At 49.9% G+C, this 10,940-nt stretch overlaps 1 protein-coding gene across 6 annotated transcripts in view; it reads right to left on the bottom strand.

Moving 5' to 3' along the window:
* The window catches only part of MEF2D (myocyte enhancer factor 2D), a 176,618-nt gene extending 168,560 nt beyond the window's left edge, over positions 1-8,058 (bottom strand). For 5 of the 6 annotated variants that reach the window (XM_073323282.1, XM_073323281.1, XM_073323277.1 and 2 more), the window contains exon 1: positions 7,666-8,058. The gene's annotated coding sequence lies outside the window, so the exon portion shown is untranslated. Of the gene's footprint in view, positions 1-4,510; positions 4,753-7,665 lie in introns of all 6 variants that reach the window. The other variant, XM_073323278.1, reaches the window with a different exon arrangement.
* Positions 8,059-10,940: the final 2,882 nt, after the last annotated feature.

The following is a 10,940-nucleotide window of genomic DNA, read 5'->3' on the forward strand; positions in this document are numbered from 1 at the left end:
GTGCCTCAGTTTCCCTTGGGGGACTGATGATACTGACCTCCTTTGTAAAGCACTTTGAGATCTATGGCTCAAAAGAGCTATATTATGAACTGATCTTCCCTCTCCTTTCTAACATATTTAGTCGAACTGAGAAATACTTGCCATTGTCGACATTTATTGCACCCTGAGCATCTGAGTTAGAACCCATTTAAATGAATGGGGCAATTGACACTTTAGAGCTATTGTTCCAGGCTCTCTGCAAACTCAGGCTGAATGGGCTTTGCCTACAGTAGGCAGTTTCACTGGCAAAGGTTTTGCCGGCACAGTGCCACAGACAAAGCTATTTTGGAAAAGCGCATTCACACTCTACTACTTGGCGCTTTATGTCCATGCAGCTCCTGGTATGTCAGCACCAAGCATAGTGCATTGTGAGGAGGCATCCCAGTGTCCCCCCGCCTTCAGACACACTGCCTTGTGGGAAATTGTTGCTGCGTACAGTGGGCCAACTGCTGTGTACAAGTATTATATTGTGGGGGCACCCAAGAGCGTCAGTCATGCCCTGTCGTGCAAGGTGCTGTACATAAAGAGAACACAATGGCCATTCTTGCCCCCAAAGAAAGAACAATATCATGGGAATACCTCTCTGAGAATTGTGGAAATTTGGGCAAGCTTTCCCAGTAAACATTTTTAGAATAGAGCAGGTCGGAGTTTGAATCATTCACCCCACATGTCCCTCCCCTCTTCACACACTCTCTCTCTCTCTCTCTCTCTCTCTCTCTCTCCACCTAGCCCTTCTGCTCCAGGCTTTAGAAAGCACTAGTCAGTTGCCCAGTCCAGAGAGTAAAGTGGTTTGAATACATTTCTGGATACTTTTGGCAGGAAGATTTATTTATTTTATAGCCCCAGTGCTTTTTAATTTCAATGAGAACGATTGTTGTTTTAAATAGGAGGAAAGAAAAAAAGCTGCAAGCAAACAAGTGCAAAGAAAAAAAGGACGGAGCACATGACACCAGAGTGAAAGATTGAAAACGACAGATCTGCGAAGGCAGAGCTGCTGGCAGACGACAGTCGGGCGAGGGCTAGATTCACCTTAAAGAGAAAAGCACCACACGCAGCAAACGGCTTCTTTAATAAAAAATTACATACTAATAAAAGGTCAGCCTAGAGGTCTCCCAACATCGCCTAAGCTCCGCTCAAACCAGCTGTTTAATAAAATACAGCGCTTTATTGATAGGTTTATGTAATTTTAAAAAAAGAAGAGAGAAATGCCAGGGAGAGAAAAGTATCAAATGCCATTTCTTAGGAAGCCGTAGGCTGATCTGTGCCATCTTAACTCTGATGGACTAATTATTTCTTATTTGAATGGCAGTGCACCAACCAAGACCAGCACCCCATTGTGCTGGGGGCTGTACAAGTAAACAGGACTTTCTCTACACACAGAAATGGCACTGATTTAATTCAATCAGTTTTTAAATCGAATAAGGGCTTGTCTACAGGGGGCCATCCAGAAAAATGAATCTGAATTAAGTAGAGGTGTGAATTTGAAGTGGATTATTTCAACCCTTGTGTGAGCACCCTCATTCAGAATTAAATGTCCTTAATTTGGTTTATTTTAATTCACTTTTGGAACCAAATGAAGGCCACTTTCTTTCGGAATAACAGCGTTCACACAAGGATTTAATGCAGTATAACTAATCCGCTTCAAAAGTCAGACGTGGGGGTCTCCTTTACAATTAAGGCCATGAAGAAATTTGCACTCTGTGTGCACCGTAGCTAGGTCCTAACCCCAGCTGGAGATGCAGCTGGATCAATGCAACAGAACCAGCTGTGCTGCCATCGTGCTGTAGTGGACACATAGCCCTACTTTCTTTGGATTAACTTTCCCCATGTAGACAAGCCCTAACTCGAGCTAAGAACACTCCTTTTGTCCAAGCTACCCAGCGTGGGAATTTCTTATTCTGGAGCTAACAGTGGCTAAAATTAATTGTACCAGTGCAAACGGCAGGGCAATGCATTGCACTGAAATAGTTTCCGTTCAACTACACTGATTAAAGCTACACCAGCACCTAGCCAAGCACTTAGCTAAAGTCAGCTGGGCCTGGTTGTCATTTACACTGAAGCCCTGTCTACACTACAGGGACTACAGTGGCTTTACCCCTCGCATCAACCCCAACTTCCCAGCAGCAGCAAAGGGCCTTTAACTGGGTATGTTGTAATTTACACTCATTTTCAGGCTGATGCAAAGGGGCCAGAGTGTAAATGACCATCAGCCCTGGTTTTAATTCACACTTTTTGTTATTTCAGTGGACATTTGTGCAGAGGTTGGCTTTTAGCTAAGTCACTGCTATCGCCTTCTGTGGACTTTTTTAAACCAATTTATGGCAAGGGAGTCACACCAATTTAAATACATTAATTTAGAAACAGGGTTAGTTAGATTAGAGCAAATTCTGCACGCAGGTTAAGCCCCAGCAAAAGACAGTGTGGCCTAGTGGATAAAGCACCAGGCTAGGACTCCAGAGACCTGGGTTCCTCTGTTGCCATCTGACCTTGGACATGCCCTGTCCTCATTCTCTGCCTCAGTTTCCCCACATGTAAAATGGAGCTAATGATACTGATGTTGATAAAGCACCGTACAAGAGCTTGGTGGTATTATTATTCCAAAGAGCTTGCAATGAAAACAGACAAAGCGTGGGAGTGGAAACAGATGCACAGAGATGTTCTTGGTCAATAGCAAAGCCAAGAGAATAAACCCTAGGTATTCTACATCCCAGGCTAGCACCCCATCAACAACAAACACGAATTTAGGGACGCCAACGTCCAAATACCGATTTTCACACACACAAAAGTAATTGAACAGAGAGAAACAACTCAGGAAAAAAGAACAGGAGGACTTGTGGCACCTTAGAGACTAATTTGTTAGTCTCTAAGGTGCCACAAGAACACCTGTTCTTTTTGCAGATACAGACTAACAGGGCTGCTCCTCTGAAACTGAGGAAAAGAAAATCTGAAACTGTTTCAATATTTTTTTTTTTAAAAAAGCAGCATTTCCTTGAGATACATATATTCAACAGCGACCCGTTCTCTCTCCCCAGACTATTAGTTTGAGGAGTGTTATGGTGAGGTCCAGACACTCGAGCTGAGATCACAGCTCCCTTGCGGATAATGGTAACTGACCTCTTTTGGGCTGTGAGATCTGCTAAGAAGTAGTGCTAGATGGGGGTTAGGTATTGTTACTGTACTAGGTTACACACACACTTAAGATTACATTAACAGAGTCATGCCAATTTCTGTTCCCAACTGGCTACGCATTGCGCACGTTCTATTATTTTTGCTACCTTGCCCGACCTCACATATTGACACCCTGCTTATCACAGCCACCGGTTATGTCTTTAAGTCTCGATTCTCTGGGAGCAGGGACTTGTCATTTGCTATATGTTTTACACGGCACCTAGTACAATGGGATCCAGGTCTGATCGGCCTCCAGGCGCCACCACAATACAAATGTTCAGTAATAAAACTAAGAGACAGTCCCTGGCCCAAAAGCCTTATACTCTAAACAGACGGACATCAAAGGATGAGACAGAGAGCTATTATTATCCCATTGTATAGTTGAGGAAAATGAGGCATAGGGACAGTGAGGACCTGTGAACACTTAACAAGTAGTACTGTATTGCTTTAATTATACATGGCCTATGAGGAAAGCTTGAAAGAAATGGGCATGTTTAGTGTCGAGAAGGGAAGATCGAGAAGGGACACGATAACAGCAAAACGTTGATAGAAAGAGGACAGTGATCAGTTGTTCCCCCACGTCCACCAAGAGTACGACAAGAAGGAAAACCAGCCCAATTTGCAGGGAGATTTAGGATATTAGGACAAACTTTCTCATTCTAAGGGGAACAGACGTCCAAAGGAGGTTGTGGAATCCCCATCATTGGCGGATTTTCAGAACACGCTGGACAAACGTCTGTCAGGGATGGTCTAGGGTTACTTGGTCCTGCCTCAGCAGAGGGGGCTGGGATGAGATGACCTCTCGAGGTCCCTTCCAGCTCCATAGTTCTCCGATTTTATTCCAGCACAATGAAAGCGACAAAAAAAACCTCCGCTGTGGATGCAACCATAGCGGCATCGAAGTGCTTATATCAGGGTAGCTCACTGCAGTTGAAGCAAAATAAGCTCGCTCAGTATAACTCAATCATACGAGGGGCATAATTATTTCGGTAAAAAACAAAATCACACCCTTCCCCCACCCCCCAAAAAACGTGTTCTATCGCTAAGACTTTAATGTCCAGACGAGGCTTTGCCCAAGGTCCTACAGGGTGGTGCAAACTCCCCTGCTTTTCACCTTGAGTTCTTATTTACACCAGTGCCAGGTGGGTGCTAATTTCTACCAGAGCAGAATGGTACCTTTTGTCACATCCACTTTGTAAGGCTTCAGTTCAACTTAACACTTAAACACGTGCTTAACTTTAAGCAGGGGAGTGCCCTTGACTAACTTCAATATCGCACGCTAACAGTGAAGCACGGACTTAACTGCTTTGCTGAATCAAGGCCTGAGGGGATGCACTGAACTGGGGCTTGCTGAGCATCCGCACGGCAGAGCCACGCGCCCTCCAGACCCGTCTAGCCGCAGCCACGTTGCAGTGATCCGGGTCTGACACTAGGATTTCAGGGGGTGTTTCGCAGGGTTCTTCGCGCCTCGCTGACTTGAGCCGTTCTAGGAGCTGGTTCGTGGCATATTGTGGGATAACGCGTCTCTCCCTCCCGAGCCTACAGCTGTAGGGCAATGGAGAACCAGTAGTTAAAGTGATATATACCCCCCTTGGTGTGAATGCAGTTATACCAGGATAAAAGCACTTATACTGGTATAGCTAAAGGGGAATAAGTATCCCAGTATAAAGGTAGCTTTTTAACTGTACCACACTACTGGTTGTGCTGGTGTAACCATCAGAGGGGCGGCCGTGTTAGTCCGTATTCACAAAAACAACAAGGAGTCCGGTGGCACCTTAAAGACTAACAGATTTATTGGGGCATAAGCTTTCATGGGTAAAAAAAACCACATTTCTTCAGATGCAACTATATCAGGGGGAGGAGAAATCACACCCCTAACTGACCTAGTTATTCTACTGCCAAATCTGTGTTTCAACCAGGCCTCAGGCCCCTTTGCGCAGCCAGAGACGGGTAAAGGGTCCTCAGTGTAAATGAGAATCAGGCATTCGAATGGGCGGTATGGCGCTCAACGATCACTTTCCAAACTGAGCAGTCCTCGGTAGGTGAGCTCCAGGTTCTGTTCCGCCAACAGTCGAAAGACCCAGCACTCATCTCCCATTAACTTCCCAAAACCAAACCGGCAGGGAGAGTGGAGAAAGGGCCCCCTGTGAAATGTCAGCTCCGCACAGCCGGGAGAGCCAGGGGCAGTGGATGTTGAGGGTGGGGGAAGAGCGCGCAGGAGAAGTAAATGGACCAACTTGTGGCTGACCCTTCCCAGCCATCACCCCCCCCTTCCTGTCACACGTGAAGACAGGTACTTGGGGATTTGGCACTGGGTGAGAACAGACACCCAGAGTGCAGAAGGAAAGAGCCATGTCTATGTCTGTGTCTGTGCAAGAGACAGACAACATCCAAGCAAAGGGGCAAGCAGAGATCTACTGATGGCAAACAAGCATCTCAGATGCAACACATACGCTAAACAACACCCAGATCTGACAGCACCTCAGCAGGCCTCTGACACATAGAGTCCTTCTTAAACCCCAACCTCACCACCACCACACACACACTTCCCCCTGCGATATGTCTGCTGGCCTGCTGCCCCATTCAGGTCGTAGGACATGCCTCTGACTCCTGTCACCCTCAGCAACCCTGGCACCCTCCGAGACAAGCCTCAGCATCCCCTGGAGCTGCCAGGTGCCAGAAACCCACAAGCACACACCCGTCCTGTGGCGACTGCTGCCACCCCCCAGGCATGCACCCCCCACACACACACACACACACAACATCCCCCACCCCCTCTCGGGGGGGTGTCTTGGCTCTTCGCCATGGCACCTTATTCTAGCTTTTGTCAAATGGCAGAAATGCCTCGCCCCCCGCCAACCTCCACCCCCACACACAGACCAGCCTTCAGCAGCATTTCAACCAGAGAGGAACAAACAACCACAGCTGTCAGTCCCCAGAACAGGCAGCCATCCAAGTCATTGAAGCCCCGGGACTCTATTTACCATTGCCCTTCCTAAAAGCTGCTGTTGCCAATCAAATACCTCCCCCCCACCCCACCCGGTGCTCCATATACTAAGCCAGCCAGCCTCCCAAACACAGAGAGGCATGGCTCCAAGCTCCCCAAACAAGGGGGGCCTGTTGCTCCCACCCGCCCAAGCACAGGGTGGGGGTGTTGCGCCAGTCCCCCTGTCCCATTCTGGTGGCTTTAGCTGTCGCCCATCACCCCAGGAAGGAGCAGCTGCTCAGGGCTCTGTCCCTCCCCATGACAGAGACACACACTTTGGCATTTAGTAGCTCTGGGACCCTCTCTCTATACTTACTCCACACTGCTGCTCCCGCCCCCCAACTACCAGACACCCTCCCTGCCCCACATAAGACACCTCTGCCCCCCACCCTCAGCTATCAAATACCCCCCTATGCTCCACCAGATACCCCCTGCCCCCCACCAGACACCTCTGCCCCCCCAGACACCAGGCACCCCTGCCCCCCATCCTCAGCTACCAGACACCACCCTACGCTTCACCAGACACCCCCTGCCCCCCACCAGACACCTCTGCCCCCGCAGCTGCCAGACACCCCCTACCCCCCACCAGACACCTCTGCCCCCGCAGCTGCCAGACACCCCCTGCCCCCCACCAGACTCCCACTGCTCCCCCAGCCCCCCTGCCCACTCACCCTCCTGGGGCAGATCCTCCTTCCCCTCTACACCATTTTGGTGACTGCTGCTAAATGGCAGGATCCAAAGTCGTCGTCGTCGTCGCCCCCCCCCCCCCCGCCCGTAACCCTCGGCAACAACCTCAGCTGTCAGCTACACACACACACTTTCCCCCAAACAACGGGTGAACACCACAGATCTGACACTCTCCCCCCCCCCCCCCCCCGCTTCCCAGCTGCTGTCTCCCAGCCCCCCTCCCTCAGGCAGCCCTGCGGAGCTGTCAGCGCCTTGGCCCCTCACCGGTCCCCAGCGCTGATCCTCCCCCCCCCCCCCGCCTTTGCAAACAGCCGCTGCTGTCAGGCAGACACAAGGGAGGCAACACCTCGCCGCCGCCTGTATTCCTCCCTTCACCTCTGCACCATTTTGGCGAAGGTTTGTTTTGAAATGTCAGAGGCGGCTGGAGGGTGCGCTCGCCACCCTCCCGCCCCGCAGCCCGAATCGATCCCGGTCGATGGATCCAGCTCCCTGTACCACAGCCCGCCCCCCGCCGCCGCCCATCACCGTGGTACCCAGGCCAGGCCCGACCAGCTGTGCTGCTTTTCTAGGAACAGTCCCCACATTCGGGGCTGTGTCTTATACAGGCGCCTATTTCCCTCCCCAGTGTCTCTATATTTCACACTTGCTCTCTGGTCACCTTAACCCCCCCCCCCCGGCTGTTGCCAAACGGTTTCCACCCAAGCCCCTCCCCACCCGGACTCCCAAGAGCGGTCAGTCCACCGCCACCCCTAGGCTACCCCCACTCCCCCCAGGACTCGACTTACCCTCCAGCGTCCGCTCCCGCGCCGCCTTCCCCCCAGAAAGTCGCTGCCAGGAGCCCGGGAACGGGGTGATGTGGGAGAAGAGGAGGCTTCAAAGAAGCAACAACAAACAACAACAAACAACAACACCGCCGCCGCCACACTTCAGAGGCGAGCCCAGGCAAGCAGGAGCAATCTCAGTGTCTCAGTGAACTTCCTCCCTTTGGTTGCGTGTGTGTGTGTGTCTGTCTGTCTGTCTGTGTGTGTGTGTGTGTGTGTCGATTCCTTCCTTCCTCCTTTTTGGCGACAAAGGTAACTACTTCCAACCCACTGGGGGAAAGACACAACGTAACCACCAGCCAGCGCAGCCTAGCATGCCGGGACGGCCAGATGGCTCCCCACCCACCAATGGCCAAGCCCTACGCACGGCCTGGGGAGGGAGGGCTTAGCCACCCAGCTCCGGTCCTCCCCCCTTGCACCCAAGCCACCTCCTCCCAAGCTAGGCTGCAGCGTGGCTTGCTGCAAATCCTTCCGCCCGGAGGACCAGCGGCAGCCTGGGTGGGTGATTTAGGAGCCTGATCTGTGCAGGGTTTAAAGGGCCCTGGCTTCCACTTGGCTGCTGTCGGGTCTCCATCACTCCATCCCCCTTTCCCAGCTCATCACTAGAGGTCAGGAGCACGCTCCGTCAGACCCAGCTTGCACCTCTGTTTTTTGCACACACACACACACCCCCGAGGGGCGTCGTTCTCCAGCAAAATCCTCCAGGCGTGGCCAAGTGCAAGCCCAGTTCTGGTCTGCGTCGGTTCTCATGCCGCGACCCTCACCGTAGCATCTGAGCGCCTTCCAGCCATGCACTAAGTCACCGATGCAGAGGGGCTGGAACAATGTGTATAGCGGGGGGGTGCTGAAAGCCATTGTACCAAACTGTAAACCCTATATATGATGGAAACCACTTCAAGCCAGGGGGTGCGGCAGCCCCCTTCCCTTTTTGCCCCCCCTAGTTCCAGCAGCACCCCTGCACCAACGGTGAAATTCAGAAGGCAGTGGGGTGTTTTTGGACATGCAGCGAGCAACGCGGCGTGATGTATCTCAGATAAAGAGCAGTGCGGCCTAGTAGTTAGAGAAGAGGGTGCTGGGAGTCAGGATTCCTGAGTTCTATTCTTGTTTCTGGGAGGCGGGTTTGATCTAGTGTTTAGAGGTAAGGCTTGGATGTCAGAACTCCTGGGTTTTTGTTCCTAGCTCTGAGAGGGCATGGGGCTAGGAACAAGGAACTGGGCCCTGAATTGCAATGAATGCCACTTTACACCAGCTAGAGATCTAACCCATTGACTTCAATCGAACTAAGGTGATGTATACACACAAGGAATCTGTCCCATTGATTTAAATGGAGCTACATCAGTTTAAACTAGCTCATGCTCGGGCCCAAAATGTTTAAAGCCAAAAATGTACTCTTCCCTTATATAATAATATAATAATAAGTAATAATACTTAGTGTATTACAATTTCCAAGCACTGTACAAACATTCACTAGCACCCAACAACCCTTCAGTATGGGGAGGTGGCAGATTATCAGCATGTTAGAGGGGAAACAGAGGCACAGGGCAGGGAAGCAAGGTGCCACAAGTACTCCTTTTCTTTTAGATCAACTCAGTGGCAGAGGCATGATTAGAATTCTGGAGTTCTTGGCCCCTAGCCCCATCCCTCGGCATGAGTCATTACTAGTCTTAAAATTCACACTGGAAAATGTGTCTTGCTCTTTGCTCCTCTAATGTTTCAAGACTGAAAAAGGTGGTCCTGTGGCTAAGGCGTCGGAATGGGACCCAGGAGTTCTGATTTAGTTTCCGGCCCCCCACAGCCTCCCCAGGTGACCTCGGGCAAGTCACTTGATTCCAGTATGAAGCTCACAGCCTAACCCAAACTGTTGATTGCACTGGATCATTTCCCCTCTCTCCCCCGCCCCTCACCAATTTTGGGGCTTGTCTAGACTAAGAAAATCTGCATCAATTTAGTGACAAGGGTGCAAACAACTAGGGCCTGATCCTCATTTACACTAAGGCCCCTTTACACCTCTCTGCCAGAGTAAAAGGGCCATTAAAGGCAGTGCTAATTATACCTACATCCACTTTAAGGCCTTTTTCTACTGATAGGACAAGGAAAGGGGGCCTTAATGTCATGCCCATTAGTGTCTGTCAGGTGCTTAGACAGCAGGGGGAGGGAGGGTGGCCCCTATATAAGTGAAATTAAAAGTTCCACTCACCCTATCAGGGAGCAGAAACAATACCATGTGGTTTAGGGGGCCAATCACACCACACAACTTGAAGCAAGTCGTTTGCTAAACAAGCCCATTGTCTGAAAATAGTTTGTTCAAAGTGTTGGGCCAATAATATCAAACACACCATAGGAAACGTGGGACGGGCTCTGGAAAGCTGGGCTAAGGGATAGTGCTACTGGATCTACAAATCAGTTTGCTCGCTTTTAATATTGGTTGCACCCCAAGGCTCCAACCAACATAAGGTCTCTTCGTACTAGGTGCTGTATAAACACTTAGCAAGAGACAGTGCCTGTCCCAAAGAGCTTACACTATGCAAAGAGGTGAAATGATCCCCTCCCCCGGCCCCGCCAGGTCACCCAGGATGCTGTATATTGGACCAGACTGCCTCTCTGGTATAGGCATTAATAGAAATTCTATCCCATTCTATTCTAGCCCTTCACTCTCCAATTTGGCCACAGTGAGAATAAAACTAAGGATGTTAATTCTTTCTTTTTAAACTACAATCTGACTTTTACTAAGTCAATCAAATCCATATACCCAACTTCCAATACTAATATTTTTCTTGTGGGCCACAATTTCCTGGCCCAGCTCCAGCCCAGGTTAATTACATTCCATCTTCTTAAATTCATCCGGTATGTAGTTTCAATCTGGATTAATTATGCTGGGGTCACACTCCTTTAAAAAAAAAAGGAAAAAAAGGTTTTCTGCAATTATTCAAGCTGCAGTATTCCACCCCCTGAAGTAGGGCCAGTTTAAGGCACAGACTATATAGACCCATGCCTGGAGCTCCTGTTCATGGCATCCCAGGAGAGCATCTCAGAATCTCAGCTTTCATTTAAATAAAGAATTTATGTTTATAGCCCTTGTGGTTGTGATGAAACACTTGGATATGTGGCCTGAATGTAACCAGCACAGTGATATCTTGCCTGAGTCTGCAGAGAGCCTGAGACAATTGCTCTGAAAGCAGCGAGTTGCCCAGAGTGTAACCAATGCAACAGCCATTAAAGCCAAGGGAGAAGCCGCTGGG

This window comes from Lepidochelys kempii, chromosome 24, assembly GCF_965140265.1.
Source record: "Lepidochelys kempii isolate rLepKem1 chromosome 24, rLepKem1.hap2, whole genome shotgun sequence".
In the NCBI taxonomy this organism is placed as follows: domain Eukaryota; kingdom Metazoa; phylum Chordata; order Testudines; family Cheloniidae; genus Lepidochelys; species Lepidochelys kempii.